The sequence below is a fragment of the Armigeres subalbatus genome, unplaced genomic scaffold (genome assembly GCF_024139115.2).
Source record: "Armigeres subalbatus isolate Guangzhou_Male unplaced genomic scaffold, GZ_Asu_2 Contig247, whole genome shotgun sequence".
Taxonomy (NCBI): domain Eukaryota; kingdom Metazoa; phylum Arthropoda; class Insecta; order Diptera; family Culicidae; genus Armigeres; species Armigeres subalbatus.
In genome coordinates, this window is record NW_026942984.1 from 363,437 (window position 1) to 387,458 (window position 24,022).

The 24,022-nt window shown below is 43.6% G+C and overlaps 1 non-coding gene across 1 annotated transcript; it reads left to right on the top strand.

Annotated features, from left to right (window-relative positions):
• Positions 1 to 21,415: 21,415 nt before the first annotated feature.
• Positions 21,416 to 21,491, top strand: Trnat-agu (transfer RNA threonine (anticodon AGU)). Its single transcript has one exon. It is a non-coding gene; the product is annotated as a tRNA-Thr (tRNA).
• Positions 21,492 to 24,022: the final 2,531 nt, after the last annotated feature.

The following is a 24,022-nucleotide window of genomic DNA, read 5'->3' on the forward strand; positions in this document are numbered from 1 at the left end:
GTGTTGGGTGGGACTTTAAACAAATTTGACCCGACTGATCGAGCGTCTGTCCACCAAGGAGGTGCGGCTCCAACAGCGTCTGTTCTGGCATCCAGCGGCTGAGTATGAAATGCTATTCCCGGAAGCTATACCTAAGATGGCAGCCCCATCCCGGTGGATAGGGAACCTTGGGCCAACAACCTACTGTTCCCGAAACATCAATTTGTTCGAGAATCCGATAATGAAAGAATACGGACTGATTTTACGGCGACGACTCTTAGCGCGAAACAACGGACACGAATAGGAACATGGAACGTTTTAACCCTAGCCCAGCAGGGTAAATTGGCACAACTTGCCAATGAGGCACGCCGCATGAAGCTTGAGATCCTGGGACTGAGTGAAGTCCGTTGGCCAAACTTTGGAGAACACAGAACGCCGTCGGGACAAGTTCTGCTATACTCTGGTTTACGAGGTGAACACGCTCCCGGCATCGCGGAGTTGGCTTCCTACTAAGCGCTCAGGCACACTCTGCGCTTATGAAGTAGGAACCTATAAGTGAAAGGATAATCGTTGCCAGATTTAGAACACGGGTCCGAAACCTTACTATAATCCAATGTTATGCGCCAACCGATGCTGCCGATCTGCAAGACAAAGAGAACTTCTACAGTCAACTCAATGCCGCCGTAGATAGAATTCCGAAGGGTGATATCAAGATCTGTTTGGGCGACTTCAATGCGAAGATCGGATCCGACAACTCGAACCATGAGCGCATTATGGGACGCCATGGTCTCGGAGAAATGAGCGAAAACGGAGAGCTGTTCGCAGAATTTTGTGGTAATAACGACATGGTGATCGGGGATCGCTCTTCCTCATCGACCGGTTCACAAGGTCACGTGGGTCTCTCGTGACGGCTTTACAGAAAATCAAATCGACCACATCTGCATCAGCCGAAAATGGAAACGGAGCCTTCTTGATGTACGGAATAAACGTAGTGCCGATATCGCGTCTGATCATCACCTCCTCATTGGCGAAATACGCCTGCGCATTGCGCGGATTCGTCGGCAGGAGGAAAGAGTTGGACGACGATTCAACACACGCCGACTGGAAGATGCCACGGTGAAACGGTCCTTCGTTGAAGAACTGGAGACACGTGCTGCAGATATTCCGGAAGGTGGCAGCGTGGAAAACCAATGGACGGCCATCAAGAATGCCTTCATCGCCACCAACGAGAACAATCTGGGCGAACTACGCACCCAGAGAAAACAATGGATCACCGATGAGACCTGGAGAAAGATAGAGGAGCGAAGAGAAGCCAAAGCCGCGATAGAGCGATCGAAAACCAGAGGAGCCAAAGTCTTAGCCCGTCAACGATACACGGCTCTTGAGAAGGAAGTAAAACGCTCATGTCGACAGGACAAGCGAGCGTGGGCAGACTCTCTGGCCGACGAAGGAGAGAGAGCCGCCGCAACCGGGGACATTCGCCTCCTCTACGATATCTCACGACGCTTAAGCGGGGCGAAGATGAATGCAACGATGCCTGTGAAAGACGCGAATGATCAGTTATTGACCGACCCAACTGACCAGCTGAAACGCTGGTTCGAGCACTTCGAACAACTTTTCAAGTGCCAACCAGGCCATCACCACCTCGGCATGATCTGCCTAGGATCCGACGTATAACACGTGTCAATACCGAAGCTCCATCACTGCTAGAGATTCAAACAGCCATCCAAAGCATGAAATCGAATAAAGCCCCAGGGGTCGACCGCATATCAGCCGAGATGCTCAAAGCTGACCCCATGACATCCGCTCAACTACTGCATCGTTTATTTCGTAATATCTGGGACACCGCAACTTTCCCGGTCGACTGGATGCAAGGTATCTTAGTGAAGGTGCCCAAAAGGGTGACCTGACTGTATGCGATAACTGGCGAGGCATTATGTTGCTGTGTACCGTTCTCAAAGTTCTGTGCAAAATTATCCTAGCCCGGATTCAGGAGAAGATCGATGCGACTCTCCGGCGGCAGCAAGCCGGATTCCGTGCCGGAAGATCCTGTGTGGACCATATTGTCACGCTCCGCATCATTTTGGAGCAGGTCAACGAATTCCAAGAGTCCCTTTACTTGGTATTCATTGACTATGAAAAAGCTTTCGACCGTCTCAATCACGAGAATATGTGGGGCGCCCTGAGACGCAAGGGGTTCCTGAGAAAATCATCGGCCTCATCGAAGCACAGTACGAGGCCTTTTCGTGTAGAGTGCTGCACAATGGGTCCTGTCCGACCCTATCCGGGTCGTAGCTGGTGTGAGGCAAGGATGTATTCTATCACCGTTACTGTTCCTCATCGTAATCGATGAGATTCTGGTAGATGCGATTGACCGTGAACCAAACCGCGGGCTGTTATGGCAGCCTATAACCATGGAGCACCTAAACGACTTCGAATTGGCGGATGACGTTGCACTACTCGCGCAACGGCGCTCTGATATGCAGAGTAAGCTCAACGACCTTGCCGATCGCTCCTCCTCGGCAGGTTTAGTCATCAACGTCAACAAAACCAAATCGTTGGATGTAAACACGGTGACTCCTTCCAGTTTCACAGTAGCCGGGCAACCAGTGGAGAATGTTGAAAGCTTCCAATATCTTGGTAGCCAAATGGCGTCAGACGGCGGTACCAAGATCGACATAGGCGCACGGATCAAGAAAGCAAGGGCTGCCTTTGCGAGTTTAAGAAATATCTGGAAAACAGGCAGATAAGTGAACGCACCAAAATACGAATTTTCAACTCTAACGTGAAATCTGTGCTGTTATACGCTAGCGAAACATGGTGTGTATCAGTGGAGAACACTCAACGGCTGCAGGTGTTCATTAACAGATGCCTGCGGTATATAATTCGGGCCTGGTGGCCTCACAACTGGATCTCAAACAACGAGCTCCATCGTCGTTGTCACCAGAGGCCGATAGCAACAGAAATTCAGGATCGGAAGTGGGGCTGGGTCGGCCACACTCTACGTAGGGGCGGAAACGAAATCTGTAAGCAAGCATTAGACTGGAACCCAGCGGGACATCGCAGCAGAGGCAGACCCAGAGGCTCATGGCGGCGAAGCCTCAATAAAGAAATAAAAGAAGTCGACCGAAATCTAACCTGGCAACAGGTTAAAGCGATAGCCGGGCATCGCTCAGGATGGAGATCTTTCAAGTCGGCCCTTTGCACCACCGGAGGTGTACAGGATCCATAAGTAAGTAAGTAAGTATCTCGACTCCAATAGCAAGGTTTTCTTACGAGTTTCGTACTTGACTCGACTTCAAAAATTAATTTTGGGTGGCATCTTCATCTTCCAACGAAGTAATTGATTAGAAATTTTCGATGCTTCAACCCCCTGGGACTCATTCTTCCTTAATTATTTAGGATATCAAGATCTGAACTTAAAGACACTTCATAGACATTCTGATAATATTGTAAAATATCCATAATGGTGTCATGATTCCTATAGAGATATTCAATACCATAAGTATTACTAGAGGGAAGAGTCGTTTGGCCGAAACCCATTCGGCCGAAAGCCAATATATCATTTGGCCGAACAGACCATTAGGCCGAAAGTCATTTGGCCGAAAGGGTCGCTTGGCCGAAAGGGTCATTTGACCGAAAGGATCATTAGGCTGAAAGAGTCGTTTGATCAAAAGGCCGAAAGGGTCATTTGGCCGAAAGAGTCGTTTGACCGAAATGGTCATTTGGCCGAAAAGGTCATTTGACCGAATAGGACATTTGGCCGAATAAGACATTTGGCCGAATTGGTCATTGGAAAAGTGAGAAGTTAGGAGTAAGAAGAGAAACTGCTCAATACTCATTCCTCATTTCTCACTTCACACTGTAAAGAATGAGGAGCGTCTCAGAGAAGTCTCACTACTCACTTCGTGCTCCTCATGTTTTACAGTGAGAAGTGAGAAATGAAGAGTAAGAAGTGAAAGGAGGCTTCCGAGCCTCTTGGAAGGAGGCTCCTTAGAAGGAGGCTTCCGAGCCTCTTGGAAGGAGGCTTCTTGGAAGGAGGCTTCCGAACCTCTTGGAAGGAGGCTTCCGAGCCTCTTGGAAGGAGGCTTCCGAGCCTCTTGGAAGGAGGCTTCCAAGACTCTTTGAAGGAGGCTTCCGAGCCTCTTGGAAGGAGGCTTCCGAGCCTCTTGGAAGGAGGCTTCCGAGCCTCTTGGAAGAAGGCTTCCGAGCCTCTTGGAAGGAGGCTTCCGAGCCTCTTGGAAGGAGGCTGAGGCCTCTTGGAAGGAGGCTTCCGAGCCTCTTGGAAGGAGGCTCTGAGCCTCTTGGAAGGAGGCCTGAGCCTCTTGGAAGGAGGCCTGAGCCTCTTGGAAGGAGGCTTCCAGGCCTCTTGGAAGGAGGCTTCTGAGCCTCTTGGAAGGAGGCTTCCGAGCCTCTTGGAAGGAGGCTTTGAGCCTCTTGGAAGGAGGCTCTGAGCCTCTTGGAAGGAGGCTTCGAGCCTCTTGGAAGGAGGCTTCCTGAGCCTCTTGGAAGGAGGCTTGAGAGCCTCTTGGAAGGAGGCCTGAGCCTCTTGGAAGGAGGCCTGAGCCTCTTGGAAGGAGGCTTCTGAGCCTCTTGGAAGGAGGCTTCCAGGCCTCTTGGAAGGAGGCTTGGAGGCCTCTTGGAAGGAGGCTTCCGAGCCTCTTGGAAGGAGGCTTCCGAGCCTCTTGGAAGGAGGCTTCCGAGCCTCTTAAAAGGAGGCTTCCGAGCCTCTTGGAAGGAGGCTTCCGAGCCTCTTGGAAGGAGGCTTCCGAGCCTCTTGGAAGGAGGCTTCCGAACCTCTTGGAAGGAGGCCTCCGAACCTCTTGGAAGGAGGCTTCCGAGCCTCTTGGAAAGAGGCTTCCGAGCCTCTTGGAAGGAGGCTTCCGAGCCTCTTGGAAGGAGGCTTCCGAGCCTCTTGGAAGGGGGCTTCCGAGCCTGATGATGTGTAATGATGTGTGATGAAGAAATCAAACCTAACACTACAAAAACCAGGTACTGCAACTATTCCCAACTCCGTATGCAACTTTGTTTTCACTTTTTTATTTTATAACAAAAATTTTACTTGCCCGAATACTACCTCTTTAGCCGATTTATCAACTCCAATCTTAATACTTTTTTTATCGACGAATCATTAATAGAAAATCACCAAACTGTGTATAGAAATTATATTTGGTATTTAGTTATATGTTAGCCTATACAAAACCACAGGTTTCTCAATTTGACATTGCCGCTGTTTGTAATGACATGAAAGTTGATCACTGTTTTTTCAGCTCAGATCAGATTGAAAACCAATAATCTGTGTGCGAGTAGTTCACAATATTGACTACTGGGAATAAGTACTCTTCGCCACGCTGTTACTATATGGCACGTTTGCCATTCTTCCTGGTGCTATAAACATGTAAGACAGGGTTTCATCTCTGCAACTGCTGCATAATTCTATGTCTCCCTCTTAAAGAGTGGTTGCATTTAGCTACACTAATATTTAGTATTTATCGAGTATTGTGTGCACTGAAAAGCTATGGTTTCACAAAGTGAAACTGTAAATTATGTAAGAATTGTGAGATTAATTAATGACAGCGTTTCCTTGACAAAATATTCTAACTGAATTTTTGAATTAAATTATTTTAAAAGAGGAAATATGTGTTGTTGATGAATGAAAACAATGAGCCTCATACCAGAATTAAAAAAAGGAATATGAGTCAGGATGCCGAATATAAGGTACATAGTAAATCCTAGTAATGGACCCCTAAATTACTGAAATTTATTACAGTCGCTCCGCTAAAACGAGCCACTTGACAAATTGTAGCACTCAACCTTTACTTTACTCTTACAGTTCGATAAAAACAGAGTAGAAGTGGCGCCAAAAACGTACTACACAACAAATTCTGGGATCCGGATAAATTTCAAATTCCGCAGCTCTAACCATGCACTTGAGGGAGAGATTGATCATAAAGTGGTGTCAAAACGTTCTATGCAAAAAACAAATGTAACACGATAACGAGACTTGGGTAACTCCTTGATAAAGGTACAATGTATGTAGCCGAAACGTCGAATGAAAACGTAAAAACCCGTTTTGAGAAGACTGAAACCCATAATCTTAAATACTTTCTAGGTTTCGGTCATTTAGAAACCCAATCTTGAAAACCAAACTAAACATGGGACAAGAAGACAATTATAGGGGTTGGGGATAAAGTTGAACCCAATACCTTTGCATGATACTATGGTTTTGCATGACAGAAATTCTTGTTGTAAGCAAAACAATGCCATGTCCACTAAATGAATTAATCTCTGGTTTTGTTTTCTGTTTTCTTTTTGAGGACGCCACAGAGCTTGCGCCACTCATCGTCGTTGGCGCAGTGGAAAAGAATTATGGAGCACTTTTCTGGTTAATTTCATTAGGAGACACCTCCCGGCGATCACGGTTCTGCTCTCATTCATTTCGTCCCGGCGCTTCTCAGACTGCTCGATCGCAACGCTACTCTGCAGCACTGCTCTTATGCTTTATGATTTATTCCTGGCTAATTTCTGCAGCCGCTCACAAGATCATTTTCCCCGAGATACAGCCTCTCCGGTGTCCAACCCCCTCCCCTATCGATCCATCGATTGCAACTCCATTGAACCGCTGAGCTGAATTAGGCCAGTAAGTCAGAACCGCCGCGACCAGTAACGTGGGTAAACAATCTACTCGGGGTAGAGATGCCGAAATCCCGATTTGGGAAAAATTATCGGTTTAGCGAAAGTTCACGCTGACCTATTAACTTCCGCTTGTGCGCAAACTATGCACTCGCTCGCTGCTCCAGGCACTAGTGAGGCAATGATGATCGCGCAAAACGTCGCCCTCGTAGAATCTACGTGGTCCGTCTACGGTGGACCAAGATGCAATGCGATGGATCATTCGGGACTACTTTTTCACTGCAACCGTTTATTGGTTTTTATATTTTAGTGCCTATTTATGGATGCATCTATTCAAGTTTTTTTCACAGCGCAATAATTTAGTGAAATATTTAGGCATTATTATTATTATTATTTAAAGTATGCATGTTGTTTATGGGTGGATGTGGACACGTACTCTTATGTGTGATATAATAACACTCTTGAAGCGAATATTTTTTAATAGGCACACTCATTTAAATTTTATTGTTAGTAAATGATTTAGTTAGCCAGGGAAATCGTAAATTCTTGAGTGACCATAATGAATTACGATGATCTTTTATCACAAACCTACCACCAATGTAAACAAATAGTTCGAACGGATCATACGATCGTCAATGTCGTTTGCTTAACGGGTTATATGGCAAAACATGTCGTTTGGCCAAACAATAGTGAATGTGAAAAGTGTGGAGAGATTAGAGATGATTGAGAAGTGGGAAAAGAGAAATGATTAGTGAGAAATTATGATTTCCCATTTCTCACATTTTTTTACGTAATACGTTTTACTTCTCACTGCTCATTTCTCGATTCTCATTTCTCAATTTTAACTTGACACTTCTCATTTTTCTCAGTGCCAAATGAAAAGTGAAAGAAGTGAGTAATAAGGAAAGAGAAGTGAGAAGTGCGACGTCTCATTCCTTATTTCTTGCTTTTTACTTCACTATTATCTTTTCACAGTGAGAGGTGAGTAATGAAAAATGGGTAGTACGACGTCTCACTTCTCACTGGATAATGTGAGAAATGAGAAGCGAAAAACGAGAAGTGAAGAATGAATGAGTAGTGAGAAGTGAGAAGAGAACATTTTTTATGACTTATTTCTTACTGTTCAATTATCTTAATTCTTACTTCTCATTTACCACTCATCACATCTCACTTCTCATTTTTTTGCTCCCATTTTCTCACTACTCATTTACCAATTTTTACGGTTTGGCTTTCCTCATTTCTCTCGTCTCATTTTTCACATTTCTCAATTTTCACTTCTTATTCAACTTTCCATTCGTCTCTCTTTAAGTCTCGTCCCCCACTTATCCCTTAACATTCACTTTTCACGTTTTCTCATCACTTATATATATGGGGCACAAAATACGTCACGCCTCTAGGGGGAGGGGGTTCAGAGCAGCGTGACGATCCATACAAAAGTTTTAGAGGTTTGTTACAAAAAGCGTGACGGAGGGGGGAGGGGGCTGAAAATCGCCTTTTTTGCATAACGGTCTTTATGGATCCTCCCTAATCTCTAATTCTTTCTTACTTCTTGCATTCAACTTATCACTTCTCGTGTCTCACACTTCTCGTATTTCTTATTACATTACAAACATTTTACCTCCCAATTATTACTTCTGATCACACCGCTGCAGCGTGCTGGTAGGATTGGTAGAGCTGTGGAGTATGAAAAGTAGTTTCTGCTTCGATTAACAGAAAATAACTCAAAACACACGTGCAACGTTTCCAATTTGGACTAATATTATTCTTAACATAAATTGCGCATCACTTACCCAAGTGATTCCAGATTAAATAATCCTTATAACTAACACAATACCCTGTTCCAAAACTATCGTAGAGATACAGAAGGGATCTGAATTTATTATCAAGTTGAAATACTTGTAATTAATATATTACAACATCGATAACAAGGCCACAGTGAATCTCATCAACTAACGGATGGGGAGACACTTCAGTGACCCAGTACACTAGTTCGCTAATAGTAACAGCAGCGAAGACGCGGACCATGGTGCCACCAAACGACTACCCGAACGCGTCTCCAGCAGCAGCTCCACCACCTACCGAGACCGCGAGCGTCAATTGAAAAGATATAAATCACGAAAACATAAATAACCTTTCAGATTGTGTTTGCTTTCCCACTTTTATTAGCTGGCCAGCCGTTGATACCTCCGCGAATGCACATGCCACACATCCGCGCACTTGCGTCAACCTTCTTTCCTTGCAGCTCCTCCAGCGCATGGTGGGACCGGAGAGCGACCGTGTCGTACAGATTGTGGACCTACCTACTTCTAATTCGGTACGGTCTAGTCAAACACGATGAACCAATAGGTAACGTGTGGGACTGAAATGCGCCCATCTTAGGATTTGCATCATTTTGAATTTAAAGGATTTAAATAGATGTACATTGTACAGTATGTAAAAATGGGGTAATTGTACCGGTTTTTGCTACTCTGGCCTACTTTGGCCGACCCCGAAAAAAAATATATTCTTCAAAAATAATCGAAAAATTAGGAGCATCGTGCCTTATAAGGGATTATTTATTTATTACAAGACTAAGGCCGGAGTGACCTGTGCAATACATAAAAGTCTTCTCCATTCAGCTCGGTCCATGGCTGCACTTCGCCAACCACGCAGTCTGCGGAGGGTCCGCAAATCGTCCTCCACCTGATCGATCCACCTTGCCCGCTGTGCACCTTGCCTTCTTGTTCCCGTCTGATCGTTGTCGAGAACCATTTTTACCGGATTACTGTCCGACATTCTGGCTACGTCCCCGGCCCACCGTAGTCTTCCGATTTTCGCGGTATGAGCGATGGATGGTTCTCCGAACAGCTTTTTTTTGTGTCTTTATTAAGGAGACTTTCAGCCCTAGGCTGGCTCGTCTCCGTCTCCCAACAGCTAATGCAACTCGTGGTTCATTCGCCTCCTCCATGTACCGTCCGCCATCTGCAACCAACCATAGATGGTTCGCAGCACTTTCCTTTCGAAAACACCAAGTGCACGTTAGTCCTCCACGAGCATCGTCCAGGTCCCGTGTCCGTAGAGATCTGCCGGTCTAATAAGCGTTTTGTAGATTGTCAGTTTGGTACGGCGGCGAACTCTATTCGATCAGAGCGTTATGCAGAGTCCAAAGTACGTACGATTTCCTGCCATGATGCGTCTCCGAATTTCTCTGCTGGTATCGTTATCGGCGGTCACCAGTAAGCCCAAGTACACGAATTCGTCAACCACCTCGATTTCGTCACCACCGATAGAAACTCGTGGTGGGTGGCTTACATTGACCTCTCTTGAGCCTCTTCCTATCATGTACTTCGTCTTCGACGTGTTGATGGCTAGTCCAATCCGTTTAGCTTCGCTTTTCAGTCTGATGTAGGCTTCCTCCATCCTCTCAAAGTTACGTGCCATGATATCAATGTCGTCGGCGAAACCAAATAGCTGGACGGACTTCGTGAAAAACGTACCACTCGTGTCAATCCCTGCCCTTCGTATTACTCCCTCCAAAGCGATAGTGAATAGCGGACATGAAATATCATACCACCTTGCAGTAACCCTCTGCACGTTTCGAAGGAGCTCGAGAATGCCCCTGAAACCGAACTACGCACATCACCCGATCCATCGTCGCCTTGATCAACCGTATCAGTTTATCCGGAAATCCGTTTTCGTGCATTAGCTGCCATAGCTGGTCCCGATCGATTGTATCATATGCGGCTTTGAAGTCGATAAATAGATGATGTGTGGGCCCGTTGTATTCGCGGCATTTCTGCAATACCTGACGTACGGCGAACACCTGGTCTGTGGTAGAGCGTTCACCCATAAATCCCGCCTGGTACTACCGCACGAACTCTCTTGCAATTGGTGTTAGTCGGCGACATAAAATTTGGGAGAGTACCTTGTAGGCGGCGTTCAGCAATGTGATTGCGCGGTAGTTGCTACAATCCAGCTAATCGCCCTTTTTGTAGATGGGACACACGACACCTTCCATCCACTCCTGCGGCAGAATCTCATTCTCCCAAACCTTGGTAATCACCCAGTGCAGCGCTCTATCCAGTGCTTCACCACCGTGTTTAAGCAGCTCGCCTGGTAGTTGGTCAACTCCAGGGGCTTTGTTGTTTTTCAGCCGGCTGATCTCCTCCTGGATTTTCTGGAGATTCGGAGCCGGAAGTCGCATGTCCTGCGCGCGTACTCCTAGGTTCATTACCATACCGCCACCGTTGTCTGCCATATCGCCATTCAGGTGCTGCCTTATAATAGATGTATCTTCTATTGCTACTAATAAAAAACCCCACAAATTGCATCAGTTTTTGGAGTTATTTGAAAATTGGCCAAATTAGGAGCTAAAGCCAAAACCGGTACAGTTACCCTAAACTTATTCCTGTCTGGTTCTTCAATACTTGTTTAAAATATTTATAAACAATTCAAATTCAAGCGCAAATATGTTCACGTTTTAGCTCATAGGTATATAAATTGCAGGATTTTTTTCATGTGTGACACACGCTACTACACACGGTTTCTAGGCTCGACCGGGTTGCAACATACTCATCAAACTGATTGTCACTTCGCTTTGATAAGATCATTCCAAAATGTTCATTCGTTGGATGGAAATGTCGTTCCTTCGCCAATTTTTAATTGGGTCCAACTTCTAGGGATACTAATGAATCATAGTAATGATAATAGAATAGAAAATTGATTTGTATAAGTCTTCTTCACGCTTGTTATTGGTCACCGTCCATAGTCATAGTCAAGCAATGAAGAGCAATGTTTGACTTGTAGTATAATTCAATCGCAATAGGCTCGACAAAACATAATTTTCTTGTCTCTGGATTGACAAGAGAAGGTCGCGAAGCTCACTGCAGTGAATAGGTTACCCAAGGCATGAGTATTAGTAGTAGTAGTAAATAAATCGTTTCTTTACAAAACCATTACATTTTGGTTTTATAATGGTTTTATAAAAGTTATGAAGAGCAAATAATGATTTTCATGACCGTCATGAAACTAAACATGTTATTTGGGTTATTTTACACAAGAGAAGGTTGATCCGAGATGAATTTTCTTCAAAAATACTAAAGTTAATCGTTGTGCGACGGTAGAAAGTTACCATCAGTGGCAGAATCACATGTGCGTGTTGGATGAAAATGATGTAATACATTTGGATGGCGTCTAAAACGTTTCATCGGCGTTGGCGATAGCAACAGCCAAATGTAATGTTATTGCAATGTGCTTACCTTGGTTTTGTTTTTTTTTTTTTAGGTGGAAATTATAAATTGTTGTATCTAACAATTTTCATATTTAAAGCTACGCTAGTTTTGTTTGAAACCAGTTACATAAGAAATCAATGTTATGGAAATGCTAATATCATCTTCCAAACTTAGACGTCTTCCAAACTTGGCAGCAGGCTCTGTCTATAACTTCTACAAAAAGCTGTATGTGTCCGCAAGCAGGCCCTATCAAAGCGACCGTGTGCCGCTCAAAGCGCACAGGAGCCCAAGGAGTGCCAATTGGCACATCAGGATCAATGCCAGCGAGATCCTGATTATGGCATTCTGGCCGCGTGTTAACGGACCTTGTCTTGGATATCGTAATATTGTGAAAGCGAGGGCTGGCAGTCTGACATTCTACTCTCTTAGTAGAGCCGGGTGACACTGACTCGAAACGGCGAGTGGGCTAATGGCTAGGCTGTCTTCCGTCCCCTAAAACCGTGGCGGGCCTTGTAGCACGCTGTCCAATCCTGTCACCAAGCTTTGCCTGCTGGGTGGGAGTAGGCTTTTCTTACTTGCGCCCTTTCTTTACTTGCGCTGATCTGGCTCCATGCCATAAGGCGTGAAAAGATAACCATGGGATCATTAAAGGCGACTACTCCAGTAGGACTCGACGGCACCCACAAGGGGGACCCGTTATGCATGGAGGTGGTAGACCCCTTTGCCAAGGGGAATTTGGTGAGATCTCCTCCCAGGGAGGCGGATAACGGAGTGACGGAGGCTGCAACTAGCAGCACCGGAGTCTCCCCAGGAGTGACGGGGATTAGCCCTATCAGTACGCTCGGCGGGCCACTACCCGGGATGTGGGGGGTCGCCAAGCAACTCGATGATATCATCGAGTCCACAAACGCAAGGCAGAACTTCAGTTAGGAACTGGAACAAAACCTTCGGATGCTCCGCCAGGCTGTTCGAGTCGCAAGACAAGAACAGGATGCGTTTATCAGGCAGGTGGTGGGAAGAGAGAAGGCCGACAAAGGTGCTCAAACCGATGCCTTCTTCTTCCTTGGAGGAGCGACCATGTCCCAAGAGGCGATTGATTTCGCCCTGACGGCCTAAGAAGAAAAGACTGCGCCTAACCCGAAAGGCAGCAATCCGGCGAAGGCGCTCAGAGCATAGCCAAACGACGTGCGACCAAAAAGGCCAAACGTCGTCTGGACGGAGCAGATCGGGGTGCAGAGGAGCCCGATGGACATTGACCCGAGAGATGACATTTCGCCCCAAAAAGGTGAAAGGCACCAACCAGACGCAAGTCGCAGGGCTGCAAGAGGGTACCAACCAGCCTGTTCCATCGGCACAAGGGACCGAAAATCCCTGACAGTTGATCAATAGGACAAAACGGAAGTCGAACGCATCTCGACCCGCAAAGAAAACTAAGGCCTTGTTGATGGAAACTGATAAGGCAAAGTACGCTGAAGTCCTTAAATCGATGCGGGCTAAGTCATGACGTGCGAAGCGTCAGACGCACCAAGTCCGGTGAAATGATCTTGGTTTTGAAGCTGGCCCAAGAGGTCTTGGGTGACGACGCCAAGGTGAGGTCGCTTTGGGGCGGAAGTGACCCTCAAGTGCAAGCAACTGGACGAGGTCACGAACGCAGATGACGTCGTCTCTGCCGTCAGAGACCAGTGCGGTCCCTTTGGCACGCAGGTAGCCTACCTTAGGTTACCGGTTGTTGCGAGGGAAGTTGAAGATTGGCTGGTCAGTATGCCCAGTGAGCAAACTCCAGCCGCTTTCAGTGGACAGGTGCTATCGGTGCTTAGAGTTGGGACACAAGTCCTACAACTGTAAGGGCCCAGACCGTAGCAACCTGTGTTATCGTTGTGGTAAGGAAGGTCAAAAGGCACACGAATGTGATAAGGCACCAGTGCTTCATTTACGCCAGCAAAAATCGGAGAGAAAAATTAGAATAAGCCAATGATATGGAGTTAAGGTCACTCCTGACGGAATACAAGTTTCAAAGTGCTCGCGTTTTCGGGGGCACACCACTCGATACGGAGGCGGCGCACAACTATCATTTTTGTTGATTTAGTTTTGCTGCGTTGCAGAATGCGTGAAAAAATAAAAATGACAGTTGTGCGTTGCTTCCGTATCGAGTGGTGTGCCCCCGAAAACGCGAGCGTTTTGAAACTTGGATTCCGTCAGGAGTGACCTTATTCTTAAGGTCGTGCAAGTGACACAACTGTATCTTAACCACTGTGCAACTGCCCTGCAGCTGTTGTGACAGTCGGTCTCTGAGTCGAGGACCTCTCTATAAAAAAGGCATGAAGAATGTTTTAAAGAATTGGATTTGAAAGCGAGTGGAAGGTAATATTTGTGATGGTATAAATCTAACAACCTTCCTTCTGCCAAACTCCCTTATAACGAGGGAGGGAAGAGAAGAGCAGAAGTAATACACTCATCTCATTAATTATAAAAAATCAAATTAATTGTTGATATTAATAAGCAAATTATTTTGAGCTTTCAGTGGAATGTCTTTACTTGCCATAAGGCGAGTTTGTACAATTTAATTTATTTGCATCACTTAATTGTACCTTCGACAAAGTCGAGTCAAGTACGAGACATTGAAGACGGCCTTACTTTTGAGGTCGAAATACGTATTTGGCAAAGGTACAACCAAGTGGTGGAATTGAATGGAATTGTAAAAACTCGTCTTATGACAAGTAATATTTTATATTATTCATGCATGGTGGCGCTACATTCTTCAATGCACTAAACTGTTTTTAGGGTTTTAGTACCGGGAGTACCGGTACCGGAATTCCCGGGAGTACCGACCAATTTTCGGTACCGGCTTAATGAAAGTACCGGTATTTTCGGTACTAAGGAAAAAGTTTTGTTTAAAACTTCCGATGGTTAAAACCACATTATTTGAATGCAGCAGCTAGTAAGAAAGATATTATTTTTTTTACTAAAATTTCAAACACCTGAAAATACAGGTAATAAACTATAGAGGACGATTGTCGCTGCGGTTCCCTTTGTTATCGTCCTCAAACATGTTGGCTACCTATTAGTCAAAACGTACTCATTTTTCCTTCGTTGACATTTAGTGCCCTATCCTTGCCAGCAAAAGATGTTTTGCCAGTGACGACAGCAACAATCAATTAGGACAAACGTCAGGCGTCCGATGACGTACCTCAAGACAATCAAACCGCAACGACATCGTCACATCCCAAAAAAATCGTCGCACTTCATCAGTATTTTTCCAAATCGTCCCCGCTTGAGGTAAGAGTGTTCCTGTAAGTTTGATTACTGTACCAGGATTTGTAAAGATTGTAAGACAAGAGTTAACTTACAACGAGCCAGAAAAAGCTGAAAGGAAAATACTTGTCAATGCTTCATGATTCACTAGCAATAGTTCGCCCTACGCCCTACGTGTAGACTCAGAAAGAGCTTTCTCTTTTTCTGGAAGCTGCGCTACTAAAATACGATTCCGTATGTCTGACAAAACATTGAATATGCTGTGCGTTTTGAAAGCATATTTCAAGGATAAGCACAAGCCCCAAGACAAGTGTTGAATACATACAAAGCAATGAATAAAGTTTGAATCGTTACCATTAAATCCTGACTTTTCATTGACTGACTGACTGACTATAAAAAAAATCTTCCAGTACCGGTATTTTCCCGGTACTCCCGGTACTGAGGGGTTCAGTACCGTAGTACCGGGACTCGCTAAAAAGGGTCGGTACTAAAAACCCTAACTGTTTTACGTAAGAAAATTATTTTGAGCTAAGTCGAGTCAATTACTAGACACTGAATACGGCCTTACTGTTGAGGTCGAAATACGTATCTGTTAAATGTATAATCTAGTAATAAAATTAAATGGAATTTTACGAGCTGGCCTTATCGCAAGTAACATTTTTAGTTTTATAGCGCTCTTGAAGACCATTATTTACTCTACAAGAGTGCCTTAAAACCATTATAAAACCAACATGTTACTGGGGATGACAGTGTTCTACACAGTTTACGTCGGGCGATCGTGTCTTATGCAAAACCCTCTTGATTTTAAGCTTTCTAACTACCAGACATATATCCAATTAATTTTTAAATAAAATCAGAATTATTTAAAAATTTAATAAATTAACAATTAAGGACGAGTGAACTTACCTACGAATATTATTTCTCGTGACATCGAAGTGTTTATGTATACGGAACACGGTACCCTTACGGTATGTGTGTGTGCAAAATTCACCCTTCATTAGAAGACGAGAACGGCCACGGTTGTCGCTGATAGAGCCACGGCGACGTAGAAGCTGGGCCAAGTGGAAACCATCGCGTACCTGCTTCTATTGCTACTAGGTGGCTAATCGCGATTTTATTTTTCTCACATCACTATTATCAGGGTCGCATGGCTGATATGGGAGAGAAGAAGTAGAGCATGGTGTACAAGAATTAGGAACATAAAGGTGCTGTGTTTTAAACTGGACGAGCTTGTTGAACCATGACAGTTTAACCAAGTGAATGGAAGCTCACTCGATTTGGCAGTAAGAAGCCGAGAAGCTAGTGTCGTGCGGTCAATGTTACCTAAATGAGAAAATACATAGAAAAGTTCTGAATACAGTAATTTTGCTAAGGCATGGGATAACTAAAAACTATACATAACATAAATATTTTTTTGTTAAATATCTTGGCTGTGCATATGCACAGCATATGTTTCGAAATGGACAAATTGATATGAAATTTGCGAAAAAGAATCCACGTGTCTTGGAGGGACTCGAACCCTCAACCTCCTACTCTCTAGATAGGCGTGATAACCCCTACACAACAAGACCACTTAAAGGTCACGTTTGCGGAAAAGCTATCAGAATCCGAGTACGGCCGAGTTGCCGAATAATATGCAATTAATTGTAATCAAGTGTCGGTCTTTCACCGTCATTAGTCGTCTGAGTACACGCGACCGTTTACGTAAAAGGCAATCAAACTCATCAAATGCTTTAGCCAAGCAAGCCTTTGGCACAGCAGTGTGCGATTGACTTCGCATTCTATACCGTCCCGCCCAGACAGTTACTGGGGGCCATGGAGTGCGATCCTCTCGTTTAATAAACAATGTGCACTCGCTTGGCTGTGGATATACAATAGTAGAGCACATGTGGAGATTGGGCAAATCAAGCATCCGAAAGATATTTAATTTACTAAAAAAAGCTAACCGCGATGGAGGTTGGAGCTCCGATTCTGATAGCCTTTCCGCAAACGTGGCCTTTAAGTGGTCATGTTGTGTAGGGGTGATCACGCCTATTCAGAGAGTAGGAGGTTGAGGGTTCGAGTCCCTCCAAGACACGTGGATTCTTTTTCGCAAATTTCATATCAATTTGTCCATTTCGAAACATATGCTGTGCATATGCACAGCCAAGATATTTAACAAAAAAATGGTTTTCGTACGGCCGAGTTGCCGAATAATATGCAATTAATTATAAATATTTTAATGAGCATTTTCAAGTTGAAGTAAAAGGAAAAGGTTTCAAAATAAATCCTCAGTTGAAATTTTAATTTTGGTTTCGAGGTATGTGATGTGTACAAATAATATCCGTCAAAAAGTGTGAACATCTTTTACTTAATACAATCCATGCGAGTGAGTACCTGGGTTATTTATATTGTTTATGCTTTGTTAGCGGTAAGCATTGAAACAAACAAAAACAAATGTAATTGAGCCTGAACTATTTGTTGACGAGTATGACTAATATAGAAACGTGTTATTAATAAATGAAACAGATACCGATTAAGCCATCTCCAAAAAAACAGACCTCGATCATCACACCATGAATCGGATTGGCGCAATTCGCCTCCCGTTAATTAATTTCATGTCATCCATATTAGTGTTCCATTGTGACAGATATCAATCATAGATCGGAAAATTAGGATAAAGCCAATCAACCAGCAGGAGGGTTACCCGGACAAGCCGAGGATCCGGACCCGGGCGGCAATACCGCTGTAAACCAAGCAGTCGAACAGCATTCCATCACCCCAACCAAAAGCTTCGAGCAGAACCCAGCAGCAACACACCTACGCGCGGGCAAACCGGGGCAAAAACAAACACCTGGGCAGGAGGCTGCGCGGGCTCTTTTCCCATATTTCTTGGACTTGTCCATCTTCATTCGCTATGGTTGCTTTCCCCGCTTCTTAAGATCGAGTTGGGATGATGGGACGACACCACGATGACGGCCGACCGACTCGGCAGCAGCGCGGCTGCGGCGGAACCTGTTATTGAAGTGATTGCCTGTCGTGGACTCCGTTTCTCCGTCTCCAGGCCTTCTTGTGGCTTGTGCGTCTAAAACATTGATCCAACGAGAACCCAAACAAGAAGAAATATGAGCGTTGCTAGTTCTAACCGAAGCAATCGATTCATGTGCGATTGTCGCCTTGTTGCCTTTCGGTGTTGTTACATGCACTAATGCTGCTCTCTGCTACGGCGATGAAGAGCGTAAAGAAGGAAGTCGTTACAACATGTGACATTCTTACCGCGCTGTCCCCTGGCCCGATCCACCAGTCAGTAGTCGAACCATAACTGTTTGGATTCGTTCTAGTTTCCAGCGAACAAGACCAAACGAGGTGGCACCACCAACGAGATTGGAGCCGTGTCTGCCCGTCTGTACAAGCTCACTGATCTTGATGCGATTTCTTGGATTCGAATTCAATTATATCAGTGTTTGGAGCGTTACGATCGCAACTGATAGTGACTAAAGTGGATTTACTATGAATGATTCAATCTAATTAAGTGTAGTGATCCTTGATTATATGAGGTATTATTTTGGTGCGATATACTGTTTCTCCCTATTTTCCTTTCCCATAGTAATCATATTGTTATAAACATATTTGTTCAATCAAAGTTAATTGCCTGCTTTCCGGGTATTGGACCACCCGACTTAGACATTAATTTATAACGTTCTGAAAACTCAAATGTGAATATGTACATATGTACATTATGTGGAAGATTTTGATTTGAAGGTAAAGGGCCGTTTGGCCATATACCGTTCGTCCGAATTTCATTTGGCTTAATACCATTTGGCTGAAGGCCACAAAGCTTGTTTGGTCACATATACCATTTGCCCAAACAGACCATTAGGCCGAAAGTCATTTGGTCGAAAGGGCTATATAGCCGAATAGGTCATTTGGCTGAATAGGTCGGTTGCTAATAATTGCGCCGACAACCATTTCGCGAATTTATGTTTCGTGGTACGATACTCCGCGGGATGTATCAACTCCGAAACACGTTCCGCGGAATGTACCATTTATCCGAAAGACCACAAGAAAAATTACTCCTACAACAATGACGAATGACAAATCTTATTTTTGAAGCGAGTGGTTATTTGATCGAAATCGTAGAGATCTTTAACTAGCGTGAAAGTCCGGATCATCAACGATAGCGGTTCATTGTAGCCGAATCCTGTTCGATGGAATCGGTCCTGTAGCAATGATCGTTGTCGGAGAGTTGAATTCCGCGGAAGTCCAGTAACTGCGGAGAATCAATTTCGTTGTTCAGTACCTTGGCAACGAATGTTGCCTGCTGCACTCTTCTTCTTTCTAGGGTGTCCGTCCATACCAAGCAGTTTACAGCGATCAGGGTATGCTGGAAGATTCATTGGATCACGCCAACGGAAACTGCGTAATGCCATCCGAATGAAGCTTCGCTGAGCACGTTCAATCCTTAGGGACCACGATGGCGTCCACAGAATAGAAGCGGTCGGATAGGTCGTACGATCGCACAATACAGAGACTTGAAGCAATATGGATCGGTAAAATCTATGGCAATTTTAGCAATAAAGTCAAGCTGACGATTTGCTTTGGAAATTATCGCAGTTGAATCGTTGAATGTCAGCCTGACTCCAAGATCGGAAACCATCTCAACTCTAGTATCGTGCCGTCTATCCGGTAATCTAACAATATTGGCTCCTTCAATCGATGGAACGTCATCACGGAACATTTCGGAGCACTGATAATAAGTCGGCTCCGATGAAACCAGGCAACAAAGATATCCAGCAAACTTTGTAATCGGCGACAATCGTTAGACGATCGAATCACCAAATAAATTTTCAGATCGTCATCATAAATGATTTTGCTAAGCTTTGCAGCGACATCGTGGAAGAATAACGTGAACAACAATGGTCCCAAGTTGCTTCCCTAGGGTTCACCACAGGAACAGCAGAAGGACGATGAAACACAGGAATCAATTTTCACTCGTAGTTTCCTTTCAGTTTGGTAAGAGCTCAACCATGATGTAAACTTTGTGGAGCTACCGAGACGAAAAAGTTTGGTCAGCAACATGCTGCTTTTAAGTCGGTGTAGATAACATCAACTTGAGCCTTGCTTTTCATGGCATTCACGCAGGTGTTAGTTAAAAATACCAAGTTCGTAGTGACCGACCTTCCTGGCATAAAACCGTGCTGATCTGTTGAGATGTAATTCTTCGATTTACTAAGAATCACCTCACTAACGATTATTTCGAATAGCTTGGACGCAGCTGATAAGCTAGTTATCCCCCTGTAGTTTCTGACTTCCCTTCTGTCACCATTTTTGAAGACAGGAAACATATAGGATTGCTTCCAAATCTCCGGAAAGACGCCATCATCGAGTGAGCGGGAGAAAATAGAAGCGAGAGGCTCGGCAAAAACAGTGGAACAGCGACAGAATAAAACAGATGGAATCCCATCTGGACCCGGAGACAGAGAGCTTTTCAGCTTCTTGGCGGCTGCGATGACCATTGCGGGGGTGACCACGAATGTTGTTAGGCTAATCAAGTCCAAAGGAACGTCTAGGGAGGTGAATTCAGCCTCGGCATCAGTAGCCAGTGTTGGTAAAATCACTCATAAATCTCAATCAACGAGCGCTCCCGTGCGAACGAAATCGTCTGCAATTTTAAAGGAATGCATCACGCTTGAGTTTTTCATGCTAAAACGCATCACTTCACTCATTTGCCAAACAAATATTTTGGTTTAAAAACGCATTTGAAATCAATTTGGGGGGCAATTTATTGCTTATACATAAAAGAGTGTCTAATATTTTATGCGACAAGCGTCAATTCATTGTTTTTAACGAAGGAGAACAAAAGAAAACCTACGATGATTCAAATGGATGATTCAACTCATCCATGAGTTTTTAGGTGCTGAGTTGGGTGCGTTTCCACTCACGCTTGATTTGAATCATCCATGAGTTTTGAGATTTTGAGTTTTTACCAACACTGTCAGTAGCAGAGCTTTGAATCGATATGGATTGAAAAAAATCTAGCGAAGATTTCACAACATTCCGCAGATCAGTTCAATCAAAGGTAATTGCCTATTTCCGGGAATTAAACCACCCGACTTGGACGTTAATTTACAATGTTATGAAAACTCATATGTGAATATGTACGTTATGTGGAAGATATTGATTTGAAAAATGTATTGGAGGTAACCACTTTCCCTTCGATGGGACTCGAACCATGTGGACGTGTACAATACACATGTGGAAGTATTGGCTTGAGAAATGGATTGCGAGTGATTTGACTATGCGTCCAATTTGGGAATCTCGAGCTCGTTCAGTAGCCGCTAGTTTGCGAAGTCCGACGGAGATCCTTCGTAGCTTAGTTGGTTAAAGCGCCAGTCTAGTGTACTGTAGGGTCATGGGTTCGAGTCCCATCGAAAGGAAAGTGGTTACCTCCAATACATTTACAAATCAATATCTTCCACATAACGTACATATTCACATATGAGTTTTCATAACATTGTAAATTCCGAAGATGTTTTCGCTTCAGCGTTGTCATACACCACATTCTTTGGAATAGATGAGTTTTTCCTTTTAGTGTTAACGAACTTCCAAAAGCTTTTGGGAATACGTTCGAGATTGGTTTACACTCTAATAACGTGGGCCTTATATAATTCCGAATTCAAGTTGCGGTAAGTATACCCGGATAAAAATATACCATTGACTATTATGTGGGAACAATCCAAATACATTACATTATATAGTAAACAATAGGTTATACAGTTATTGAATGGGTACATCAGATGTTCTAGAATATAAAATACAACACAAAAACTTTGTTTTCTATTGTAACATTTTCAATATATTGTTCTTCTTTTGTTTGGGCAAATTTTTGTTAGGAATGAGAAAAATGAGCAGAAAAACATTTTTTTTTAAATCATACATCATGATAACCTTACATTTTTAATGTTAATCGACCCATTGTACAAATTTAGCAAACCTTATAAACAGTCTGTTAGAAATAAAAATTTTGGATTCCCACACTGAACCCCCGATTTGAGTGAAAAGTACCTAATTTTTGGTACTTTTTTCTAACCGTGTATGTTTTCTGACAGTTGCGTGAAAATATTTTTTTAAATGCCTCCGAAAAAAGAAATAATGCCTCCAAGAACGGTGAGTAAATACCCGAAGTTTGAAATTAGATAGAAAATAAATCTTTCATACATATTTATTTTCAGCGGGAGCAGGAAATAAATCCGCCCGTGATCTTGCCCGAGACACAGCAGCAAAACAAAATGGCGCTCGTAAACGTGCAAATCTCTGCAACCAGGGATATTTATTGGAAGCTGTAAGTTTAATGGAAAACATTTGTAGATTACCTCACGTGTTCAGGAGTTGATAATGACCGATTTTTATGTGACGTAACTATTATCAAAGAAATTAATTAATAATAAATTCCTACTCCTAATTCTTTCCAGCTCGATGAAGCGATGTCCAAAGGGAATGGTGCCGGTTTCACCAACAGTGGCCTTGTATTTGTAGCGACAAACACCGCTAAAAGCACGACAGAGGACAATTCCGATCCGATGAATTTAAGCCAAAAAGGAGTTCAGGTAGACAAAAATCAGTATGCCGAAAAACGTTCGATTGCCGGCAAAAAATATCGGGCAGGTTTTGTTCTCAAAAACAATTGTACAATGACAAAACTAATTCTAAGAGCAATCATGTGTCTCAATTAGCAAGGTCACCGTACTCAGAAAAATCGTTAATCGATTCATCGTTGACATTATTGAAAATAGCCAGTCAAACACGACGTCGTTAAAACAAGGTTCAGCTAGAAAGCTAGTAACCGAGTTCACTGCCGCTGCCAACGTTTCAAATAACCCAACGAAAAGCTCCTATCAACGATGGAAGCGTCTGATCCCGGATTATCCACCGAGTTGTAAGGGAAATGAACTGAACAGTTCCGTTGAAGATACCTTCGATGACTGGGATGTTGGTCTAAATACAAGTCCACAAGTCCTTGCCAGCAAAGTGTCTGCTGCTGATATGCAACCAGACTCAAAGCCCGAGGGGTCGAATGATCGATCACGTATCCCAGTTCCTTGTCTGTCCCACGGTCATGGTAATGCATCTCGGCCAAGAAATCACACCTTCTCAATTCTTCCAACAAGCTCTGACCGTATTGTAGAACTACTTATTTCATTACTATTCATAACAATACGTGTATAACAAAGACTAATTAAGACGTCACAGGCGAATGAGCTCTACCATTCGAGGGACCACTTCTAGTACTGCATTTGGTCCCTCGGTACCCAAGTTTGGCGTTAAGATTTTTATTGTGATGACCTACATTTTTATACACCTTCTATTGCAGTTGCCTATGAAATGATGCCTTCAACATCGTTGTCAACAAGTAGAAAAATCAAGAAAGATCGAGTTTTGAATTTGTTTTTTTGTTCTAGAAAATCATGTATGATCAAATTGGAAACGCAGGAATGTTAAAGCTATAAGAATGAGAAAGCTTCTTTAACAGCAAACAGCCTAATTTTGGCCGAGAATAACAGATAATAATCGGCGTTATACTTACTTAATATCTATAATATACCTAATATCGTTGACTACATATCGATAACATATTATAATTCGTAGATGGATATTCTGAAGCAGAATAGTCCATTGTTTGATGTTTAAACTTAAGAAAACAAAATTAAAAGTAAAAATAATTATAATAAATAAATAAGTGCTGATTGGAAAACACAAGCATGTTTCCTCTCAAAATTATTATACCAATTTCGTTACTGAAGAAAATGTTATGGATTATGAAGTTATGCATGATTAAGATAGTTGGATATTTATAGATCTATAGACAAAGCGCGGTCTTTCGTTTTCAAGCTATGGAACCATTGTAAGCAAAGAAAAATGAACCATTACAGTTGTAGTCAGTTTACAATTCAACGTTTTATATTTAAAAC